We start from the raw sequence: 25468 nt of genomic DNA on the forward strand, positions 1-25468 counted from the left end.
GATGAGCACTGGGTGTTGTATGGAAACCAATTTGTCAATAAATTTCATAAAAAAAAAATAAATGAAATAAAATAAAAGTGGACCAGAATATAAAAAAAAAATTTTATATTTTGACAAACATTGTTTTATTGCTACTAGTAATGTAATAGTGTTGTTACTAAAGTTTATCCCTTGATATCTGCAGTTGTTTTTTGATTAAAAAACTCAAATTTAAAAAAAAACATATTTTGACACATAAATTCATTTATCTTAATGTGTATCTATACAGCTGAAATAGCATTATTTTGCTTTTCATTTGCTTAAACTTCATAAATTGTTATGCAGAAGACAAATGGAAAAAAAATTAGGGTAAAAGTTTCTCTTACTAAAAGTATAAAAGTGCTCAGAAAGTCCACATATTTTCATGAGATAAATGCTAACAGGATTAAATATTATGTTTTATCTTTTTACAAATGTTTACATATGTCAACACATTTATTAAATATGCACAAAGAAAATCAATGTTCTATTAACATTCAGAATTCAATTTTAAAATATTTTCAAGTATTTGTGTGACAAAACACAATAATGAGCAGGTTTATTTGTTTTAATTAATGAGTGAGTTTGAAGCTGCTACATGCTGTACACCTTAAAGTTATATAGTAACTTTATGTCAATTAATATGTCAATTATTTCTCAATAAAACCAGAAAAAATTGACCTTTTAGAAACAATTAAAATATCCAAACAGAAATGGAAAAAAATACTGTTTGAAGCATCAAAATATTTCTTAAATCCTATGTAATTACAGATTTATTTCATGCTGATTTTGAACTTACTGAATATGGCACCCTATTTTAAAGAGCTTTTACAGTAAAATAAGTATAAGAATACACAAAGGTGTTTGAAGTCTCATAAATTTGTAAATATATTTACTTGATTACATTTTTGAATTTAGAAATACATGTTTAGAGTTATAATGAAAACTGAAGGGTGTTATGATCTTCAGTTATGGAAAACTGAAGGGTGTTATGAGAGTGTTTGTGTCCCTCTCAAGTTCATATGTTGAAATCCTAATGTCTAATATAATGTTATCAGGAGGTATGGCCTTTGGGAAGTGATCAGGTCATGAGAGTAGAGCCCTCAGAAATGGGATCAGTGCCTTTATAAAAGAGGTTTCAGAGGAATCCCTTGCCCCTTCCATCATGTAACAACTCAGTAAAGGTAGTAAAAGTTGCCAGCTATAAGCCAGGGTTTTCATGAGACAGCGGCCATGCTAGCATCTTAATCTTGGGCTTCCCATCCTCTAGAAATTTATTGTGATAAATAAATGCATGTTGTTTATAAGCCAGTTCATCTGTGGGATTTATTATAGCAGTCTGAAAAACCAAGACAAAATTGATATCAAGAAGTGGGGGTGCTGTTATAACAAATGCCTAAAACGTATTAGTAGCTTTGGAACTGCAGCAACTAGAAGAAAATTGAGGTACATGCTAGAAAAATCCTGAATTCTTGAGGGTTAAGGAGTAGAGAAAAGCTGCAGAAAAACTTTCAGTCTTCTTAGGTAATAACACAGTGGTCATGAACAAATGTTGGTAAAAACATGAATGGTATATTTCTGCTATGATCTTTATTATTTCTCTTTTGCTGGGTTTGGGTATCTTTGCTGTTCTGCTTCTATTTCCTTTAGGTGTGCTGTTAGATTTTGAATTTGGGATTTTTCTTGTTTCTTGAGATAGGCCTGGATTGCAATGTATTTTCCTCTCAGGACTGCCTTTGCTGAGTCCCAAAGCGTTTGGATTATTGTCTTAATTTTCATTTGTTTCCATATATTTTTAAATTTCTTCTCTAATTGCCTGGTTAACCCATTCATTCTTTAGTAGGGTGTTCTTTAACCTCCATGCCTTTGGAGGTTTTCCAGACTTTTTCCTGTGGTTGATTTCAAGCTTCATAGCATTGTGATCTGAAAGTGTGCATGGTATGATCTCTATTCTTGTAAACTTATGAAGGGCTGTTTTGTGACCCAATATATGATCTATCTTGGAGAATGTTCCATGTGCACTTGAGAAGAAGGTATATTCTATTGCTTTGGGATGCAGAGTTCTAAATATATCTGTCAAGTCCATCTGCTCCAATGTATCATTCAGGGCCCTTGTTTCTTTATTCATCCTGTGTCTAGATGATCTATCCATTGTTGTAAGTGGAGTATTAAAGTTCCCTACAATTACCACATTCTTATCAATAAGGTTGCTTATGTTTGTGATTAATTGTTTTATGTATTTGGGGGCTTCCAAATTCGGCACATAGAAATTTATAATTGTTAGCTCTTTCTGATAGAGAGACCCTATAATTATTATATAATGCCCTTCTTCATCTCTTGTTCCAGCCTTTAATTTAAAGTCTAGTTTTTCTGATATAAGTATGGCTACTCCAGCTTTCTTTTGTCTTCCAGTCGCATGATAGATAGTTCTCCATCCCCTCACTTTCAATCTGAAGGTGTCCTCAGGTCTAAAATGAGTCTCTTGTAGACAGCAAATAGATGGGTCTTATTTTTTTATCCATTCTGATACCTTATGTGTTTTGGTTGGAGCATTTATTCCATTTACATTCCGTGTTATTATTGAAAGATATGAGTTTAGAATCATTGTGTTATCTGTAGGTTTCACGCTTGTAGTGATGTCTCTGGTACTTTGTGGTCCTTACAACATTTCACTTACAGAGTCCCCCTTAGGATCTCTTGTAGGGCTGGTTTAGTGGTGATGAGTTCCTTCAGTTTTTTGTTTGTTTGTTTGTCTGTTTGGGCATACCTTTCTCTCTCATTCTATTCTGAATGACAGACTTGCTGGATAAAGGATTCTTGGCTGCATATTTTTTCTGTTCATCACATTGAAAATTTCCTGCCAATCCTTTCTGGCCTGCCAATTTTCAGTAGATAGGTCTTCCACTAGTCTTATGGGTCTCCCTTTGTAAGTTAGAGCCTGTTTATCCCTAGCTGCTTTCAGATTTCTCTCGTTATCCTTGTATTTTTCCAGTTTCACTATGATATGTCCTGCAGAAGATCAATTCAAATTACGTCTGAAGGGAGTTCTCTGTGCCTCTTGGATTTCAATGCCTTTTTCCTTCCCTGGATCAGGGAAGTTCTCAGCTATGATTTGTTCAAGTACACCATGAGCCCCTTTCTCTCTCTGTTCTTCTTCTGGTATTCCTATGCTACGGATATTGTTCCATTTGATTGCATCCCTTAGTTCTCTAATTCTCCCCTCGTACTCCTGGATTTTTTTCTCTCTCTTTTTTTCAGCTACCTCTTTTCCATAATTTTGTCTTCTAATTCACCTATTCTCCCCTCTGCCTCTTCAATCCTCACTGTGGCCACCTCTGTTTTATTTTGCATCTCATTTATAGGATTTTTTAATTCATCATGACTATTTTTTAGTCCCTTGATCTCTGTAGCAATAGATTCTTTGATGTCCTCTATGCTTTTTTCAAGCCCAGTGATTAATTTTGTGACTATTATTCTAAATTCTTGTTCCGTTATATTGCTTAAATCGTTTTTGATCAGTTCATTAGCTGTCGCTACTTCCTTGAATTTCTTTTGAGGAGAATTCTGTTTCATCATTTTGGCTAGTTTTCTGTCCCTTATGCATTTTAAAAGCTTGTTGTGTGCTCTGCACCTGCAAACACTGCTATATTAAAGGAGGATCATACACACTCCAGGGCCTGGCCCTTCAGACAGTGTTTTTCCAGAGATTGTTACTTGCTCTCTGTTTTTGTGACTTTGGTTTTTTTATTACCCTACTCATAGTGATATTTTGGACCTTTCACCAGGTGTGCTTTGATTTGTTCCTTGGAGTGGCCCACGCAGTTATGGAAGGGATTTCAAGTGATGTCCACTTAGTTAAACTCACAATGCCATCCTTTGTCACTTTTCCCGGAGCTGCTGCCAGGGATGTGGCCATGGCCAGCACCTGGAGACCCATGTGTGCACATGTGTGTGTGTGTGTGCATATGTGTGTGAGATCGGTATTGTTTGTGGTTCAGCTCCCTTACTGCTCCCCACGCCACCCAGAAATATGAATAGCAGTGGCCATTCGGATGACGTCTGTAATGAAAATAAAGAACATATTATTGGAAACTAGAGGAAAGACAATCCTTGTTACAAACTGGCAAAGAGCTTGGCTGAACTGTGTTTGTTTCACAGTGTTTTGTGGAGGGTAGAAGGTGTGAGCAATTAAATCAGATATTTGACTACAGAAATTTCTAAGCAAAGTGAGGAAAGAGTGGCCTTGTTTCTTTGGATGCTTATAATAAAATGTGAGAAGAGAAAAATAATTTGAAAGTGGAATTGTAAATAAAAAATGAAGTAGACCAAAAACTTGGAAAATTCTCGACCTCTCCATGAAGAAACAACTTGTTCATAGAGAACAAAAAGGTGTGCTAAATTTGATGATGAGATTGGTATTGATTGACCATTCCAATGGAAACCAGGAGTTATCGTTCATCAAGACAATGGGGAGATTGATTTTCTTTTTAAAATGTTTTTTAAAGTTTATTTTATTTTGAGAGAGAACACATGTATAAGCAAGCTGGAGAGGGACAGAGAGAATGAGACAGAATCCCATGCAGACTCCTCACTGTCAGCACAGAGCCCAATGTGGAGCTCAAACTCACAAACCATGAGATCACAACATAAGCCAAAACTAAGAGTTGTTCCTTAACCGACTGAGCCACCCAGGGGCCTTGGGAGATGGATTAGCTAAACAGAATGCAAGACCTATTGTCCAAGACAATTGAAGAATCACTCTCAGGGCATTTCACAGATGATTGGGCTATCCCTCCCAGCATAAGGCCAGAGTATAAGGATACACAGGGCAGAATGATTCCAGAGAATGACCTGTTTCTATGAGATGCCACCTCACATCATCACCTCCACTCCCTAAACTTCAGCACCATGCTCCTTGACCACCCTAGGTGCAGCCTTTACTGTGCCCAGTGAAGCCTGGGGATGTGGCTTTCTCAACCTAGATTTCAAAGGATGGAGCCACACAGAGCTACAGGCATGCAACCCTGGCAGAAAGTCACTGTGGGGGCAGGTTCACCACAGAGAGGCCCCATTAGTGCAATATCCAATTGAGTCTGATCCAAATAAGCAGGGCCAATCCTGAGAACCCAAACTGGTAGATCCATCTGTGTGATTGCAGCCTGGGAGAGCCACATACATAGAAATATAATTCCTGGCTAATCTGTGCACCCAGCAAAATTGGGGGCCCAACTCCCACCTCAGTGTAGCCAGAAGATGGGACCACAACTCTAGTGTGCTTTAAAATTTTGGATTTGGTCATTACCTGTTAACCCTTTCCTCTTTTCCATTTCTCCCTTTTGTGTTTAAAAAATTTATATATTTAAATACACTTTGTATATAACATTATATAAATTTAAGGTGTACAACATGTTGATTTTGTACATTTGTATATTTTAATATTATTGGCATTGTAGCATTAGCACCTCTATCACATCACATAATTATCATTTCCTTTTTGTGGTGGGAATATTATTTCCCTCTTTTGAAATTAAGTGTTTATTCTATGCCTGTCCTACCATTGTATTTTAGAAGCACATAATGTTTGATTTCACAGGTTCATAGCTGAACAGCAATTTGCCTTAAGATGTAATGGTTTCACCCATATCTGATTTAGATGACATTTAGATGAGACTTTTGATTTAGCCCCTTGAGCTGATGACGTGTGAGTAGGACATGATTTTGAGAAGCCATAAATAGAATACTGTGGTCTGAATGTTTGTATCTTCCTAAAATTCATACGTTGAAATTCTAATACCCAATGTCATCACATTAGGAGGTGGGACTTTTAAAAAGTGATTAAATCATAAAGGTTATGTTCATAAAATGGTATGAGTACTTTTATAAAGGAGACTCCAGATAGAACCCTTGTCCATTCCACCATGTGAGCACACAGCAAGAAAGCCTTGGTTCTCACCAGAATGCTGCTACACTGTCACCTTGATCTTGAATTTCCCAGCCTCCAAAACTATGAGAAATAATTTCTGTTGTTTATACACTACCCAGTCTCTGTTATTTTGATATAGCAGCCTTAACAGATTAAAAAGAAAGGCATTTATTTGAATATACTTATTTTACAGATGAGACAGCTGAGTTCCACAGAGATTAAGTAGATTGTCTAAGATTCTATAGCTCTTAAATGGCAGTACTAGGGACTTGAAACCAGACTCCTTGATTTTCATTCCATTGTTCTCTCAAATAGTGACAATTGTGTTGAATTTGGCAATGTTCAAATCTTGGGATGCTCCATTTTAACAATTATTTCTTACAAAATTTATTGTATCATGCAATAAATTTTATTTAATAACTGGCCAAGGCCACTAGAGTGGCCACCCTCCAATATAGTGTTTTCCTAGAACCAACAAATTAGGTTTTAATTTTTCACACACCAGGTATTTGAAGTAAATTAAAATTTCAGACAGATTAATTCTTTACCTTCTGAGAGAAGTGGGGAAATAAAATTATTTTCTTACTAATTCAGAACAAAAATCCTTTATCTGAAATAGCCAGATAATTGAGAAAAGCATTTATCTCAGCCCTAAATGGTCAATTGTTATAACTTTCCATTTCCTGCCACTTATGTAAGTTTGGACTGTGATGAGTGTTATCTGTTCCAATAATGATGTATCCTCTCCAATCAGAAAGTGAGATAATATGACATCTGAATACTTAATTTGAAATTTGTTATATACATATCAATAAAGACTTTCAACAATTTCTAACTTAGTATTTTTAATTAGTTATGGTGAGTAGTCACTGTCACACAATGCTTTATGAAGATGAGGAAATGATTTTAAGCATTGAAAAAATCCATTAAAAACAGATTTAAATAGAAGAAATTTCATGCTTGAAAGAACAGAAGACTGATCCTTGAATTTGAAGTAATATCTCATTATCTAAGAATTGTGAATTTTTTCTGATTTTGATAAATTACTAGAGAAGGAAATTACATTTTTCTAACCTTACAAATGTTTAAAAATCAAATTGGTGTCTTGATAAAAATAAGCACAATCCTTATCCATCTCCAAGAAGTTTATTACCAAATGTTCAAAGTTCCTAAGGTACACTACCTTAATAAATTTTCGCATACCTGGAAAATACATGATTGGCAGTATTCTACTACTGTGTCACATCCTCTGGGATTAGTGAAAACACAATGGTACTTCTCACCTTTATTTTAGGTTTCTTCAGGTTGGTTTCCTAGATAATATCACTTCAGTTCTGCCTGAAACTATGTGTGATTTCTTTACAACTCTATTTGTTACAAGTTCTGTCTTAAGTCTATGGGATAGGAGAGAAAATCAACAACAACTATTAAATAAATATGTATGTAAACACTTATCATCATCATCATTGACAAAAGATTCTATGAGGGATTTGTAGTTTCTAAGATTCATATTTTAGATAAGTAAACTGAAGTTCAGAGAGATGGAGACTTCTCTATTGTAAAAGAAATGGTAGGTTTCAAGGCCTGTACTAGAATTCAGCTTTCCAATGCCAAGTCTTGGACTACCACTGAGAGTACCCTTAATGCTTCTTAACATTCACTCAACTAGATATGGATAGGCTTTGAATGAAGCATATATAGACAGATTTAAATTATCCCATATGTCTTAATCCATAGCTTTTAAAAAGGTCTTTGGCAACCTACATGAGAAAGCAGAAAGGAACAGAATGCACTTAACAGTTTCAAGGCTGGTAACCCAGGTGAGGAAGAAAATAACAGAATTCATACAGTGTCTTAGAAATATGATGTGGGAGTAAGTGGGTCTAAAGTGAATCTACAAGTCAAGTCATGCACATAAAAATAAAATTGGCTTCACTTATAAGTGTAAGAAGGGAGCTGCATGTGGTAGTGAGACAAGAGGAATGAAATGCTATGGGATGCTATATATGTTCTATGGGAATAATTCAATAAAAGCATGCTATTATTGGTTTACAGGCAATTAAAAGTTAGAAGTAAAGAATGATTACTGTTGCTATGTTTATATCCAAGCAGAATTGCATTACAATTAAGCAAATAAAAAGTATATCAAATTAGTGCAAAAAGAATAGAAGGCTAATTCTCTTAATTCTTAGCTCCATGAAGCAAGTGAAATTGAACACCAATTCTATTCCAAAATGCCAAGCAGGATTACTTTTTTCCTCAGTATATCTTTAGGCCACCATTTTCCATTATACTTATTTAATAAAAACTGTTTTAATATTTCCTTAAAGAAACACATTATCTACTGTGCAAGAGATTGTGCAAGGTATTAGGACACATTAGTATAAACACTAATGTGTTCAAGATCTAAGTATAAATGACGTAAAGACTATCTTTTATTAGTCAAACAGAATGAATCCCTAGTTCTGTCATGTACTAGCTGAGTGGCCTTGGGCAGATCATTTAACTTCTGATTCATAGTTGATAGAACTATAAAATAGGGATACTAATGCAAACCTTTTAGTGTTGATGTATTAAATTAGGTAACATGAAAAGTATTTAAGATATGCTTGGAATGATGTGGAAAACTGGATGTTATCAAAAATATTCTAAGTGAAAGTTTCTTAAACCTAACCATAGGTGGTGAATGTGTCAAAACCTCATGAAATGAAAAAAAAAACTGGTGAAATGATTTTTTGCCAAGGCAATGTGAACCTCCACTCAGTATATCATTTTGAAAATATTCACTCTCAGTTTGATGTGAGCGCACATGATTCATACCAAAAATTTGTTCATAATGTGTTTGTACTTTTGGTATGCAGTCATCACTAAGTAGTTTTTTTTTAAGTGGATGATGGGTAGAGATAAAATGGGCCACTATCTCATTGAATGTAAAGGAATATAGAAAACCTAAATATAACTATAATGTTTATTAGTAAATATTTACAGTGAATATTTTAAAATGGATTCATATATTAATTAAAGTGTTAGGCTAGAAGTTCTCTAAAATATACTCCCTCTGCTAATATATTATAGGACAATAGCACTTTATCAAAGCCATAAGATACCTTTTATTTGTTTTCTGAACCTCTTTATACATATCTCTGGGTCTAGAGACAACAACATAAATTTTGAATCATTTTGCTTATTTTAAAAACAAAATATAATAGTTTAATGTGCTGCCTCTAGGTGGTGATCATGTCTGATAATTCCTATATCATTATTATTTTAATTAGGTTACTGTTTGGGCAAAAAAGCAACATTTTAAGATAAACCTTGAGAAGAATCATTATAACTAAAGAAACAGTAGGACTGTCTCTGTGAATTCACATACATACATATTCCTTTGAAACCATTACAAAGCACTGCATATGCATATATCCGTTAGGACATTTCACAAATGTTGAAGTAGGATGCACAGCTATAATGATTACAATGTGCTTGATACGTATAAACTCACAGATTATATATACCTAATTATTTCATTTACAAAATCATAGAAGTACAAATATTACATAATAAAATATTCATGTATTTAACATAAAGGAAATTTAGGGTAAAGGAAATAAAATAATTTAAAAAAACATTTAATCTTTGGAGAATACATAGCTTCAAATTCAAATAGAAATCTGCCAACTCTGACCAGCTTTTAAAGATTACCAAAGTACATAAAAGTACATAAAAATCTGTACAAAGTAAATATTTGTTCTTTAAGGGGGAATCTTCTTATAAGGTCTTGCATTTTAAAAAATTTAATTCTAGTTTAGTTAGCATATAATGTTATATTAGTTTCAGGTGTACAATATAGTGATTCAACAATTCCATACATTACTCAGTGCTCAACAAGATATGTGTACTCTTAATCTTTTTAACCTATTTATAAGGTTTTACATTTTAATTGATATTACTTGCAACCCTTAAATATCAAACAAGTATCAGCCAAACACACCAAGTAGAAGAAGAGACAGCAATGAACAGCTGGACAGAGTTGGAAACAGTAAATAGAAGAGAATTAGAATCATTGTAGTAAGTTTCCTACAGGTGAAAAAGCCTACAGCTTTCCTTTATACAGTGTTTTTGAGTTCTTTGAGAATTAGTGGGCAAAATGGTAAAGGCCATCTTTGGAATATTATTGTATTTATGGGCCTAACCCAGTGTTCTGTTCTGTTTGAGCAAGAGAGTTGCCATAAAATATTTTAGCTAATAAGACTTACAAAATGTGCTACTCCAGCAGTTCTCAAATTTTTGTTCTCATAATTCCTTTGCATTAAAACATTCTTGAGGAGCCCAAAGATCTTTTTCTTAAGATTGATAAGAATTAAAAAAAATAATTATGTGTTAATGTATTAAAAATAACAAAAATTAATTTATTACATGGTGATATGAATAACATTTTAAAGAAAAATAGCTACATAATCCATAATGAAAATTTACTAAGAAGAGTGACATAGTTTTGTATGTTAGAAAATTTCCTTCATGTTTAGCACAATAGAAGATATCCGGATTCTCAATTTGCTTCTGTAGGCAATCTGTTATGACATCATGCATTTTGTAAACTTTGGATAACACCACTTTACACTTATGATGGAAATAAAAATGGCAAATAATTTTGTAAACTGATTAAGAAAATTGTTTGAGTCATGGGATCCCTTGAAAGTATCTCAGGATCCCTAAGGATTTTTCTACAATTGAAGACACAAACTTCTTTTTCAAGTTTATGTTCATACGTTATTTTGAGAACTGTTTAAATAAATACATAACAGAGCAATAGAAAATTATTACTGTATGTATGGACTTAATATTTTCCTTCTCTTCTGTGACATTTGCTCATAATAAGTACCATTAAATGTACAACTGCTATACCATTTTTCATTCAACAAGTAGAGAAAAAACTCAACATTGTCTTTTAATGTTGTTGATCATTTTTTTGTTGCACAAGGTATCTTTAATTTGATGAGGTGTCACTTATTTATTTTTGCTTTTGTTATTTGTGCTTTAGGTGTCGTATCCCAAAAATTAATGCCAAGATCAACGTCAAGGAGCTTTGTCATATTTTCTTCTAGAAGTGTTATGGTTTGGAATCTTACATTTAATTCTTTAATCCATTTTAACTTAATTTTGGAACATTGCATAAGATGAGGGTTCACTTTCATTCTTCTCCAGTTTTTCTAGCATCTTTATTAGAAATATCTTTTTCCCATTGTGTGCTCTGGGTGATCCTATAAATAGTTAGTTGACCATATATGCATGGATTTATTTGTAGGTGCTCTATTCTGTTCCATTGTATATATGTGTCTCTTTTTATGCCAGTATCATACTGTTTTGATTACTATAGCTTTGTAATATAATTTGAAATCAGGCAGTATGATTTCTCCAGCTATGTTCTTCTTTCTCAGGATTGTTTTGGCTATTCAGGGTCTTTTGTGGTTTCAAATGAATTTTAAGATTGTTATTTCTGTTTCTATAAAATATGCCATCGAAATTTTGGTAGGGGCTGTATTGAACCTATAGCTGTCTTTAGGTAGTATGGACATTATAACAATATTAATTCTTTCAATACAATAGCACAATATATCTTTCCAGTTATTCACATCTTCTTGATTTCTTCCATCAATGTCTCATAGTTTTCAGTGTAGATATTTTACCTCATAACTTAAATTTATTCTTTTTATTTGAATCCAAGTTAGTTAACATATAGTGTAATAATGGTTTCAGAAATAGAATTTAGTGATTCATCACTTACATACAACACCAAGTGCTCATCCCAATAACTGCCCTCCTTAATGCCCATTGCCCATTTAGACCATCCCCTCAATCAATGCACCACGAGCAACCCTCAGATTGTTCTCTGCATTTAAGAGTCTATTATGGTTTGTCTCCCTCTTTGTTTTTATTTTATCTTTCCATCCCTTCCCATATGTTCATCTGTTTTGTTTCTTAATTTCCACATATGAGTGACATTATATAATATTTGTCTTTTTCTGACTAATTTCGTTTAGCATAATACATTCTAGTTCCATCCACATTGTTGCAAATGGCAAGATTTCATTCTTTTTGATCACCGAGTAATACTCTATTATATATATATTTATACCATGTCTTCTTTATCCATTCATCAGTTGTTGAAAAATTGGGTTCTTTCCATACTTTGGCTATTGTCGATAGTGCTGCTACAAACATTGGGGTGCACGTGCCCCTTCAAATCAGCACTCCTATATCCTTTGGATAAATACCTAGAGTGCAAATGATGGGTCATAGGGTAGCTCTATCTTGAATGTTTTGAGGAACCTCCATACTGTTTTCCAGAGTGGATGCACCAGTTTGCATTCCCACCAACAGTGCAAGAGGGTTCCTCTTACTCTGCATCCTTGCCGACATCTGTTGCTTCCTGAGTTGTTCATTTTAACCATTTTGACAGGTGTGAGGTGGTATCTGATTGTAGTATTGATTTGTATTTCCCTGATGATGAGTGATGTTGAGCATCTTTTCATGTCTGTTAGCCATGTGGATGTCCTCTTTGGAAAAGTGTCTATTCATGTCTTCTGCCCATTTCTTCACTGGATTATTTGTTTTTTGGGGTGTTGAGTTGGGTAAGTTCTTTATAGATTCTGGATACCGACCCTTTCTGTGATATGTCATTTGTAAATATCTTCTCCCATTCCATTGGTTGCCTTTTAGTTTTGCTAATTATTTCCTTTGCTGTACAGAAGTTTGTTGTCTTGATGAGGTCACAATATGTTGTTCATTTATGCTTTTATTTCCCTTGCCTTCAGAGATGTGTTGAGTAAGAAGTTGCTGCAGCTGAGACCAAAATGGTTGTTGCCTGTTTTCTCCTGTAGGGTTTTGATGGTTTCCTGTCTCACATTTAGGTCTTTCATCCATTTTGAGTTTATTTTTGTTTATGGTGTAAGAAAGTGGTCCAGGTTAATTCTTCTTCATGTTTTACCAACACCACTTGTTGAAGAGACTGTCTTTTTTCCATTGGATACTCTTTCCTGTTTAGTTGAAGATTAGTTGGCCATATATTTGTGGGTCCATTTCTGGGTTATCTATTTTGTTCTGAAATATGTGTCTGTTTTGTGCTTTTCTTTTTGAACACTACTTTGGCTATTCAGGGTCTTTTCTGGTTCCGTACAAAATTAAGGATTATTTGTTCTAGCTCTATGAAGAATTCTGGTGTTATTTTGATAGGGATTGCATTGAATATGTAGATTGCCTTGGGTAATATTGTCATTTTAACCGTATTTGTTCTTCTAATCCATAAGCATGGAATCTTTTTACATTTTTTCGTGTCTTCTTCAATTTATTTCCTATCTATAGTTTTCAGTGTATAGATTTTAAGCCCCTTTGGTTAGGTTTACTCCTAGGTATTTTGTGGTTTCTGGTGAAATTGTTAATGGGAACCATTCCTTGATTTTCTGCTGCTTCATTGCTGATACACAGAAATGCAACCGATTTCTGTGCATTGATTTTATACCCTGTGACTTTACTGACTTCATGCATCAGTTTTAGTAGTTTTTTGGTGGTGTCTTTTGGGTTATGCAGGTAGAATATCATGTCATCTGTGAAGAGTGAAAATTTGACCCCTCCTTGCTGATTTGGATGTCTTTTGTTTTTGTTTTTGTTGTTGTTGTTATATGATTGCTAAAGCTAGGACTTCCAACACTATGTTGAATAACAGTAATAAGAGTGGACATCCCAATGATGTTCCTGATCTCAGGAAGAAAGCTCTCAGTTTTTCACCATTGAGGATGATATTAGCTGTGGGTCTTTCATATATGGCCTTTATGATGTTGAGGTATGTTCCTTCTATCCCTACTTTGTTGAGGGTTTTTATCAAGAAAAGATGCTGTATTTTGTCAAATGCTTTTTCTTAATGTATTGAGGGTATCATGTGGTTCTTTTATTAATGTGATATATCACATTAATTGATTTTCAGATATTGAACCAATCTTGCATCACAGGAATAAATTCCACTTAATCTTGGTGAATAGTTCTTTTAATGTATTGTTGGGTCTGGTTTCCTAGTATCTTTTTGAGAATTTTTGCATCCGTGTTCATCAGGGAAATTGGTCTGTAGCTCTCTTTTTTAGTGGAGTCTTTGGTTTGGAATCAAGGAAATACTGGCCTCATAGAATGAGTTTGGAAATTTTCCTTCCATTTCTATTTTTTGGAACAGCTTCAAAAGAAGAGATGTTAACTCTTCTTTGAATGTTTGGTAGAATTCCCCTGAAAGCCATCCAACCCTGGACTCTTGTTTTTTGGGAGATTTTTGATTACTGATTCAATTTCTTTGCGGGTTATGGGTCTGTTCAAATTTTTTATTCCTTACTGATTCAGTTGTGGTAGTTTATATGTTTCTAGGAATTTTTCCATTTCTCCAGATTGCCCAATTTGTTGGTATATCATTTCTCATACTATTCTCTTATTATTGTTTGTATTTCTGCATTGTTGGTTGTGAGCCTTCCTCCTACATTTGTGATTTTATTTATTTGGGTCCTTTTCTTTTTCTTTTTGATCAAAGTGGCTAGGGGTTTATCAATTTACTTAATTCTTTTAAAGAACCAGCTCTTGCATTCAATGACCTGTTCTGTTTTTTTTTTAATTTCAATATCATTTATTTCTGCTCTAATATTTATTATATCCCTTCTTCTGCTAGTTTTAGATTTATTTGCTGTTCTTTTTGCAGCTCTTTAGGTGTAAGGTTAGGTGGTTTATTAGAGACATTTATTCCTTCTTTAGGAAGGCTTGGATTACTACATACTTTCCTCTTATGACCACCTTTGCTGCATCCGAGAGGTTTTGGGCTGTCATGTTTTCATTTTCAATGGCTTCCAAGTACTTTTTAATTTACTCTTTAATTTCGTTGTTAAACAATTCATTTTTAATAAGCTATTCTTTAATCTCCAAATATTCATGGCCTTTCCAAGTTTTTCTTGTGGTTGGTTTCAAGCTTCTTAGTGTTGTGGTCTGAAAATATACGCAGTATTATCTCGATTTTTTGTACTTGTTAAGGGCTTATTTGTGTCCTAGTATGTGATCTATTCTGGAGAACGTCCCATGTGCACTGGAGAAGAATGCATATTCTGCTGCTTTAGGATGAAATGTTCTGAATATATCTGTTATGTCCATCTGGTCTAGTCTGTAATTCAATGCCATTGTTTCCTTGTTGATTTTCTGCTTACATGATCTGTGAATTGCTGTAAATGAGGTGTTGAGTCCCTTACTATTATGGTATTATTATCAATGAGCTTCTATATGTTTGTGATTAATCAATTTATATATTTGTGAGTTCCACTTTGGGGACATAAATATTTAAACTTGTTAGATATTCTTAGATAGACCCCTTAATTATGATATAATGCCCTTTTTCAACACTTGTTACAGTCTTCACATTAAAATCTAGCTTGTATGATATATATATATGGATACTCCAGCTTTCTTTTGATGACCTTGGAATGATAGATGGTTCTCTATCCCCTTACTTTAAATCTGCAGGTGTCTTTAGGTCTAAAATGAATTTCTTGTAAGCAGCATATATATAGGTCTTGTTTCTTTGTCCATTCTGATACCCTACATCTTTTGATTGGGCTGTTTAGTCCATTGATATTTAGAGTGAGTACCAAAAGATATTAATTTAGTGACATTGTGTTGCCTGTAGAGCTGGTGTTTCTGGTGATGTTCTCTGGTCCTTTATAGTCTTTCTTGCTTTTGGACTTTTAAATTTTGTTTTATCTTTTCTCCACTCAAAGAGTACCCCTTAAAATTTCTAGCAGGGCTGGTTAAGTGGTCACTAACTCCTTTAGTTTTTGTTCATCTGGGAAACTCTTTTTATCTCCTTCTATTTTGAATGACAGCCTTGCTGGATAAAGAATTCTTGGCTGCATATCTTCATGATTCAGCACATTGAATACATCCTGCCACTCCCATCTGGCCTGCCAAGTTTCTGTGGATAGGTCTGCTGCAAACCTGATCTGTCTTATCGTATAGGTTAAGGACTGTTTTCCCTTGCTGTTTTCAGAATTCTTTCCTTGCCTGAGTATTTTGTGAATTTGACTATGATATGCCTTGGTGATGGTCAGTTTTTGTTGAATCTAATGGGAATTCTATGTGTTTCTTGGATTTTGATATCTGTGTCCTTCCCCAGATTAGGAAAGTTTACTGCTATAATTTGCTCACATAAACCTTCTTCCCCCTTTTCTTTTTCTTCATCATCTGGGACTCCTATGATTCAGATGTTTTTCTTTTTTAATAAGTCACTGAGTTCTCTAAATCTTATATCATGATCTTTTGACTTTGTTTCCCTCTTTTTTCCACTTCATTATTCTCCATAATTTTATCTTCAATATCGCTGATTCATTGCTCTGCTTCATCCATCCTTGCTGCTGTGGCATCCATTCAAGATTGCATCTCGGTTATAGCATTTTTAATTTAGGCCTGACTATATTTTATTTCTTTTATCTCTGCAGAAAGATATTCTGTTTTTTTTCACCACAGCTATTATTCTTTTCGTGGCTCTAAATTCTAGTTCATACATCTTGCTTATATCTGTGTTGATTAAGACTGTGGCTATCATTTCTTCCTGTTCTTTATTTTGTGATTAATTCCTTCGTTTTATCATTTGGGAGGAAGAAAAAAAATTAATAAATTAAAAAGAAAACAAATTAAAAAAACAAAAAAATCAAAGAAAGGAAGGTAGACTTAGGTGTGTTTCGGTCTACTTTTGGAGAGAAGCTTCATAGAATAGAGATAAAAGGGAAAGGAAAGGGGAAAAAAGGTAAGAAAAAATTTAAAAATTAAGAAAAATTTATATTATAAAATAGAATAACATAAAGTAAATGAAATGAAATAAATGATTAAAAAATTAAAAATAAAGTAAAAAATAAAAATAACTTTTTCTTTCTATATCCAAGAAAGAGAAAGAAGAGGAAAATATAAAAGAAAATTTAAGTAAAAACAGAAGCAAAGAAAATGAACAAATAAGGGAACCAGCAAAAAGAATGAAACCTGAACGAAGTTACACCCAGTTTCCCCTAGTACTGAATCTATGAAGCACTCTATAGTTGGTACACTAAGCAGGTGGAATTACTTGTGCTGGTCTTCTGGGGGATGTGCTTGGAGGGTACAATTGGGTGGGGCTTGCTTTAATGGCTCCATTCTCCACTAGGTGGTGTTGCTTAGCTTACTGGGTTGGATCAGTGTGTGGAAGAGATCCAAATGGCTTCACCCAGCTCCATAGTCTCTGATGCAGGAACTTCGTGCTCTCACCAATCTGGGATTAAGCACCCCCGCTTTGTCTCAGGTTTCTGTCGACTCCCTGCCTCTACCTTGTCTGTGTCCAAGCTGTCTGCCTGCCAAGCAGCACCTCCAACCAGTGTTTTATCTCAGATTGGGCTGTTTCAAAACCACACACTTCAGACACCCCTATGGCTTGGACACATGCTGACTCTCTGGGGCAGAGTCTTGCTGAGCAATGGTCAGGTGCAGGTTTGCCCCAGAAAACGTTCATGTGATCATGCAATGGCAGAAGTTCAGAGATTATGGCAAATCACAACACACAACTAGTGCCAGGCTTTGCCACACTCTGTCATCTTTGTACCAATACCAACAAATGTGGCTGTTCTCTGGGATCTGCTGGGACCTTTGCCTGTGGGGAAGCCCTATGGTCTCTACCAAATGCTTCTCCCATGTGGCACACAGACCCCTGAGACCCCACTTCCTCATCAGAGAACTTCCAGGCACTGAACTCTGAAACTTCAGACTGCACTCCACTGTGTGTAGAATCCTAGTGGTATGGAAACCCTCTCCTTTCTCCCTGTCAATGGTTTTGGAGAACTGATTTCTTATTCAGGCCCCTGTGAATGTTTTCACTCTTTCTCTCTCTTTCTCTACATCTACTTTTGGGGACAGTGCTTTTCTTGCATGATCCCAATGCACCACACTGTGACCCTTCCTCTTTCTCTTTCTTCCCTCTCTTTACGAAAATGGCTCCCTACCCTCTGTGGCTTTTCTATCCCCCAGTTCACCTCTCTTGTACCATGTGCCTACTAAGTTCTGTGGCTCAAGTTATGCAGATTGTTGTGTTAATCCTCAGACCAATTTCCTAGGTGTTCAGAATGTTTTGGTGCTGATCTAGCTATGTTTCAGGGACAAGACAAGGTCAGGGTCTACATGCTGCTTCGCTATTTCAAAACAAGAGGTTAAATTTATTCTTAAACACTTTTTTAAAATTTCTGATGCTATAATAAATTGGATATTTAAAAATTCCTTTTTCATATTAATTGTTGATGTATAAAAATTCAAGTGATTTTGTATCTTGTTTGTATTTTGCAACTTTTTAATGTACTTATTAGTTCTTAATGTTTTTTGGTGTAGTCTTAAGATTTTCTCCATATAAAATCATGTATACTTAAAATCTTCTAAGAAGATAGGTCTTATGTTAAGTGTTCTTACCACAAAAATAATAATGATGATAATAATAAAGAGGATAAGAGGAAACTTTGGGGAGTGATGCATATGCTTGTGGCCTTGATTATATTAATGTTTTCACAGGTATATATTTATCCCCCAATTCATTGGGTCATTATATTACATATGTATAGATTTTTACATGTTGATCATACCTCAATAAATTTTTAAATAAATAAATAATAAAGAAGAATTTTGTCAAAAAAATAAAAAATAAGATCACATCATCTGTAAATAGAGACAATTTTACTTCTTTATTTCTAATTCAGATGACTTTCTTAAATTTCTCTTGTCTGATTGCTCTGGCTAATACTTCCAGTACCATGTTGAATAGGAATGGTAACAGTAGGTGCCCTTGTCTTGTACCTCACTTTAAAGGCAAAGAGTTCAACTTTTCAACACTGAGCACTAAGTTACCTGGGTGTGTCATATATGGTCTTTATTGTGTAAAGGTACATTCCTTCTATACCCAATTTGTTGAGAAATTTTATTATGAATGTTGTATTTTGTCAAATGCTTTTTCTGTATTAAGATAATCATTTGATTTTTATCCTTCATTCTATTAATGTGACATATCACATTTATAGATTTGTGTACATTGAAACATCCATGTATCTCAGGATGGTGTATGATCCCTTTAATGTGCTGCTGAATTTGTTTTGTTAGTATTTTTTTTCTAATATGAAATTTATTGTCAAATTGGTTTCCATACAACACCCAGTACTCATCCCAACAGGTGTCTTCCTCAATGCCCATCACCTACCCTCCCCTCCCTCCAACCCCCCACCAACCCTCAGTTTATTCTCAGTTTTTAAGAGTCTCTTATGGTTTGGTTCCCTCCCTCTCTAACTTATTTTTTCTTCCCCTCCCCCATGGTCTTCTGTTAAGTTTCTCAGGATCCATATAAGAGTGAAAACATATGGTATCTGTCTTTCTCTCTATGACTTATTTCACTTAGTATAACACTCTACAGTTCCATCCACGTTGCTACAAAAGGCCGTATTTCATTCTTTCTCATTGCCAAGTAGTATTCCATTGTGTATATAAACCACAATTTCTTTATCCATTCGTCAGTTGATGAACATTTAGGCTCTTTCCATAGTTTGGCTATTGTTGAAAGTGCTGCTATCAACACTTGTCTCTGTATTTATTAGGGATATTACTCTGTAGTTTTCTTTTCTTGTAGTGTCCTAATCTGGCTTTGAGGTCAGAGTAATTTTAGTCTTGTAAAATACATTTGGGAGTTCTCCCTCCTCTTTGATTTTCAAGAAGATTTTGGGAATAATTGGAATTAATTTTTCTTTAAATCTCTGGTAGAATTCACCAGCAAAATCATCTAGTTTTAAGCTTTTCTTTATTGGGATTATTTTTATTGAATTATAATAGACATCAAAAGTATATTATATTTAGGTTCACAAGATAATAATTTGATATTTGTATACATTATGAAATGACATCATGATAGGTCTACTTAATATCACCATAAAAATTTATTACAGTATTACTGACTGTAGTCCCTATTCTGTACTTTACATCACCATGATTTATTTTATAAATTGAAGTTGGTACCTCATGTTACACTTCACCAATTTAATTCATTCCCATGTGTCCCTCATCTCTGGCAACCGCCAGTTAGTTCTTTCTATCTATGAGTCTGTTTCTATTTTGTTTTATTTATTCCTTTGTTCTGGGCTTTTTTTTAGATTTCACATATACACGAAATCATTTGACATCTGTCTTTCTCTGTCAGAATTATTTCACTTAGCATAATACCTCCAGGTTTATCCATGTTGTTGTAAATGGCAAAATCTGGTTCTTTTTCATGGATGAATAATATTCCATTGTGTGTGTGTGCATGTGTACATATCACATCTTCTTTATCCATTCATCTATTAATGGACATTTATGTTGCTTCCCTATCTTGGCTATTGTAAATAATGCTGGAAGGAGCATATAGATGCATGTATCTTTTTGAATTAGTGTTCTTGATTTCTTTATATAAATACCCAGAGGTGGAATTGGAATGTATCTTGGTGTATTTTACATGGAATTCTCTTGGCTTCCTGGACCTGGATGTCTGCTTCCTTTCTCAGATTATGGAAGTTTTCATCCATTATTACTTCAAGTAACTTTTCTGGCTCTTTCTCTCTTCTCCTTCTGGAAGTCCAATAATGAAAATATTACACTGTTTGATATGGCCCCAGAGGTGCCTTAGGGTTTCTCACTTCTTTTAATTCCATTTTCCTTTTACTGTTCTCTGGGTGTTTTACACTGTTTTGTCTTCCAGCTCAGTGATTTATCCTTCTATTTCATTTATTCTGCTGTTTAACCCCTCTGCTGTATTTTTCAATTCAATTATAACTTCTGTTTGCTACTTTCTTATACTTTCTATATCTTTGTTGAAGTTTTTGATGTGGTTACACATTCTTCTCCTGAAATTGGTGATCATCTTTATGACCATTGCTTTAAATTCTTTATCAGGTAGGTTGCTTATCTATTTCATCAGGTTTTTTTTCCCTAGGGTTTTGCCTTGTTCTTTGGTTTGGAACATATTCTTCTGTTGCCTCATTTTGCCTGTCTCTCTGTGATTATATATATATATATATATACTTCTGGGACACATATATATATGGAAATGGCCACCTCTCTCAATTTTTAAGGAATGGTCTTATGTAGGAGTACTCCTATGTGTCCCAGAAGCACTGGGACCACCAGAGCCAGGTGCTATATAGGCATATCTCATGTGGACTGTGTGTACTTGCCAGCTTGATAAGGCTGTGGCCACTCTGAAGGGAGGGCAGGGTGGGGACACTCACCACATGCAGTTGTATCTCAGTCTCTGCACTAGGTAGATGGGGCTAAGTGTTCTTGCCCAAGCTAATTAAAGATTGAGTACTATGAAGAAAAGTTGGGTCTTGAGGCACTCACAGCTCAGCTTGGCTCTACTTTTGTGTAGGGAGGGTGGGGCTTAGGGTGATTGTCCATCCTGACTCTACATGGAGTATGTATGATTCAGGGCACTTGCCAAACCCAGCTGTAGCTTGGCTGCTATGTGAGGGGAGTGGGTCTTTAGGCACTTGACTGTCCCATTTGCATCTCTGTTGCTGAGCAAAAAGATTGGTACTCAGGATACTTGCCCATTCTGATGGTACCTTTGGTCTCTACCTGAATTGGATGGGACTTGGGGTGCTCAACTGCCCCTATTGTGCCTTTGGTGATGTGAAGGGTAGGCAGGGTGTTCACCTAGCCCAGTTACAGTGCAATGTGGGAAGAGCACATGCCAGAGCTAACAGACTAGAGAAAGGGCACCAAAAATTATGCCGTTTATCTCTCTCACCAGCAGGTTAGGTTGCATTTGCAAAAAATGGAATCTTCCAGCACTTTCATCCCTGGATAAAATCCCTGTTTTTTAGAAATTAATTAGTATCCCTTACTTATGGTCCAGACACTTTTCAATCTATTTTGTTTGCTCTGCATCTCAGGGTGTGTGGGTTTGTGCACAAATATTTTAGAGGTGGAATCTTTTAACCCTATAGTTCTATTCTTCTCTTAACCCCCATTGATTTTCAAAACCAGACTTTTGGGGGGCTTGTATTTAAGGGTCAGGGTGACTGGTGAGGGACACACACACTTCACTCCTCAAAGTAATGTCCCATATTTTGGGGATTTCTCCTTATTGTGGGATCACTGTTTCTGGTGTGGGGTCTTGGACAAGGCCATGTCTCTGCTTCTCTTATTCTTCACCATGTGTCTCCTTGTCTTTCATTGTAAAGGTGTTGTTCATCAAGTTCTCAGGTCCTTTTTAGAGAAAAATTATTTCATATGCCACTGTAAATTTGTGTGTCCATCGTGAAGGTGAGTTCGGGATTATTGTATGCCACCATCTTGAATCTTCCCCTTTGTTGATAAGTTTTTGATTACTGCTTCAATGTCCCTGTTATTGCTCTGTTCAGGTATTTTATTACTTCATGTTTCAGTCTTGGAAAGCTGTGTGTTTCTACAAATTTATCCATTTTATTTCTTATAAACTATTTAGTTGGTGAACCTATAATTGTTCATAGTAGTCTCTTACAATTCTCTGAATTTCTGTGGTATTAATTATATTATTTCTTTCATTATAATTTTAATTTTAGCCATCTTTTTTCTTAATCTAGTTAAAGATTTGTAATTTTTAAAATCTTTTTAAAAAGCCAACTCCCACTTTCATTATCGTTTCTATTGCCTTTCTAATTTCTATTTTATTTCTGTTCTAATATTAATAAATATTGCCTATCTTCTTCGAACTTTGAACATAGCTTGTTTTTCTTTTTTAGTTACTTAATGTGTAAATTTAAGTTATTTGTTTGAGATCTTCCTTTTCTCTTTATGTATATATTTTTTGTTTTGTTTTGTTTCTTACTTTCCTCTTAAGAATTCTTTAATTGCTTCCCACAAGTTTTGGTGTGTTCTGTTTTCATTTTCATTTTTGTCTAAAGATATTTTTTTAATTTGCCTTTTTATTTCTCCTTGGTCCATTGGTTCTTCAGAAGTATGTTAATATCCATGAATTTGTTATTTTTTTCAGCTTTTACCTGTCATTTATTTTTAGTTTCATACCATTGTGGTGGGAAAAGACACTTGATATAATTTCATTCTTCTTGAGTACACTAAAACTTGTTTCGTACTCTAAAATATGATCAAGCCTAGAAAATAGTCCATGAATACTTGAGAAGAATATGTATTCTGCTGTTATTGGGTGGAATTGTCTGTATATATCTCTTAGGCTTATTTGGTTCATAGTGATTTACAAATCTGCTGTTTCCTTATTTATTCTCTATCTGGATGATGTTTCCATTGTTGATAGTGGAATATTAAAGTCCTCAAGTGTTGTTATAGTGCTGTTTATTTATCCTTTTAGTTCTGTTAGAATTTGGTTTACATATGTAGGAACTACAATTTTGGGTGGAAAATTGTTTATAATTGTTATATCCTGTTTGTAAATTGGCCTCTTTATTATTATATAATGGTCTTCTTTGTCTATTATTACCATTTCTAGCTTAAAGTCTATTTTGTCTAATAAAAATATAACTAACCATGCTTTCTTTTGGTTATCATTTCCTGGAAATAACTTTTTCCATCCCTTCCTTCTCAGTATATGTGTCTTTAAAAATGAAGTGAGTCTCTTTTACACAGCATATCATTTAATCTTTTTAAAAATCCATTCAGTTACTATTTGTCTTTTGATTGGAGAATTTAATCCATTTATATTTAAAGTAATTATTGATAGGTAAAGACTTACTATTGCCATTCTGCTTATTGCTTTTAGATTGTTTTATAGATTTTTTTCTTTCCTTCCAATCTTGTTATTTGCTTTTGCAATTTGACAATACTTTGTAATGGTATACTTTATCTTAAGGTTTTGTGTATTTACTAGAGTTTTTTGTTTTAATTGTTACCATGTGGCTTATATGGAATATCTTATCTTTATAATGTCCTCTTTCAGGCTGATAACTTAACTTTAATAAGACACATAAAATTTATTCTTTCACTCGTCTCCCTCATATATTAGGTTATTGATGTTACTATTTATGTTTTATGTTGTGTACCCAATAACAAATTGTTGTAGCTATGGTTATTTTAATATCATTGTTTTTTTTTTACCTTTTAAACTATACTTGTAAGTGAATTATGTACCACCATTACAGTATAGGAAATATAATTTTGACTACTATATTTTTAACATTACCAGTGAGTTTCACACATGTGTTCATATACTTTTAAGATGTTAATGCACATCCTTTTATTTTTGCTTGAAAAAATGCATTTTAGCACTTCTTACAAGACATGACTAGAAGTGATGTATTTCATCAGTTTTGTTTATTTGAGAAAGTTTTTATTTCTCTTTTATTTTTGAAGAAAACCATTGTTGGATATAGTATTTTTGATTTACAAATTTTTCTCTCAGTATTTTATACATATTATCCCTTGCTTTACTAGCCTGAAAAGTTTTTTGTTGAGCTATCCACTGATAGTATTTTAAGGATTTTCTGTGTATGGGATGAGTCACTTTTATATTCCTGCTTTCAGAACTCTAATTTTGTTTGAGTTTTGATAATATCATTAAAATGTGTCTTGGTGTAGTCCTTTACATGTCCAACATATTTTTGGTCCTTTGGACCTCATGAACTTGGATGTTCATATTTTTCCCTATGTTTGGGAAGTTCTCAGCCATTATTGCTTTACATATGTTTCCTGTCTCTTTTTCTTACTACTGTTATGGGATTCCCATAATGCATATATTCTTTCTTTTGATGGCACCACATAAGTCCTGCATGCTTTCCTCACAGTTTTTCACTTTTTCTCTTTTTGCTACTCTGGATAATTTCAAATTAACATTTTGTAGCTTGTTTATTTATTAAATTATTATTTAAATTCCACTTAGTTAACATAAAGTGTAATATTAGTTTCAGGTATACAATACAGTCATTCAAAACTTCCACACATTACTCACTGGTTGTCAAAAGTGTCCTCTTTAATCCTCGTTACCTATTAAACCCATCCCCACATCCAACTCCCTTCTGGAAATGAAAAGTTTGTTCTCTATTGTTAGGAGCCTATTTCTTGGTTTGACACAATCTCTTTTTTATTGTTCCTTTGCTTGTTTATTTTGTTTCTTAAATGCCACAGATGAGTGAAATCATATGGTCTTTGTCTTTCTATGATTTATTTCACTTAACACTAAACTCTCTAGTTCTACCCATGTCATTGAAAATGACAAGATTTCATTTTTTCATATAGCTGAGTAATCCATTGTGTGTGTGTATATATATATATTATATATATATATATATAATTCTTCATATATATACAATTCTTCATATATGTATATAATTCTTTATCTATTCTTCAGCCAGTGGATATGTAAGCCATTTTCATAATTCAGTTATTGTAGATAATGCTTCTATAATCATCATAGTGCATGTTTCCTTTTGATTTTGTATCTTTGCATTTTTTTGGGTAAATAACTAGTAGTGCAATTGC

The sequence above is a fragment of the Prionailurus bengalensis genome, chromosome X (genome assembly GCF_016509475.1).
Source record: "Prionailurus bengalensis isolate Pbe53 chromosome X, Fcat_Pben_1.1_paternal_pri, whole genome shotgun sequence".
Lineage (NCBI taxonomy): Eukaryota > Metazoa > Chordata > Mammalia > Carnivora > Felidae > Prionailurus > Prionailurus bengalensis.